An 803-nucleotide genomic window follows, 5' to 3' on the forward strand; every position below is an offset into this window, starting at 1 on the left:
TGGACATGTAGGTCTTTGAGGGGCCCTCATTCAGTCTACCTCGCTGAGCTCAGCCTTGGACGTCATGTACTTCAGCCCTTGTCTGAGCCCATGAGAGATACTCTCGTGAGGTACCACACTCTTAAGGTGAAAAGTGCCGCTGTCTGACCACTGTACCCCCGCTGTCACCAACCAACAACCCTCAGTCAGGAAACTCAGATCCCGTTGCTAACAACTGCCGTTCACAAGGGCATGGGCAGGCGAAGTTAACGTTTAAAAACAGGCAGTGATGCTGGCATGCAATGAGACAAAGCTCGGGACGGACACCTAACAAGGGCTGGCACCCAGGCAGCGTCCCTAAGAGCCAGGGCTTCGGAGGATGTCGTGTCGTCTCCTCTCGTCAATGAGCCGAGGGTTCAGATAGGATGTGCGGTGGCCTTTTGGCACGTGTGACACGTCAGGTCCAGTTGCGCTGTGATAATCGAGCGTGCCAACATCCGGGCTCCTCAGTAATCATGTTGACAGGCTATGGCTAACAGGCCACTTGAGCAGTACAGCTCGTGCTCTCTTCAGCTCCTTGGATGAGAATAACCCGCTAAGTGTCACAGCTTAGTCGTGGTCTGTCGCTGAGCCCCCGGAGGGGGTTGCTTCTGCGTTTCCATTCTCTCCTCCCAGCTGTGCCTTGTTTATTGCTGTCCCTTTAAACCACAGGTTGCCCAGAGGAACGGCAAACCTCCTCCCAGGGAATTAGGACCCTCCCAACTGTGCACCAGAGACTCAGGGCTATAACGGTGGCACAAGCGCTGCCCGAAGAACAGAAGGAA

Source organism: Rhinolophus ferrumequinum (assembly GCF_004115265.2).
Source record: "Rhinolophus ferrumequinum isolate MPI-CBG mRhiFer1 chromosome 15 unlocalized genomic scaffold, mRhiFer1_v1.p scaffold_54_arrow_ctg1_1, whole genome shotgun sequence".
Classification (NCBI taxonomy): Eukaryota; Metazoa; Chordata; class Mammalia; order Chiroptera; family Rhinolophidae; genus Rhinolophus; species Rhinolophus ferrumequinum.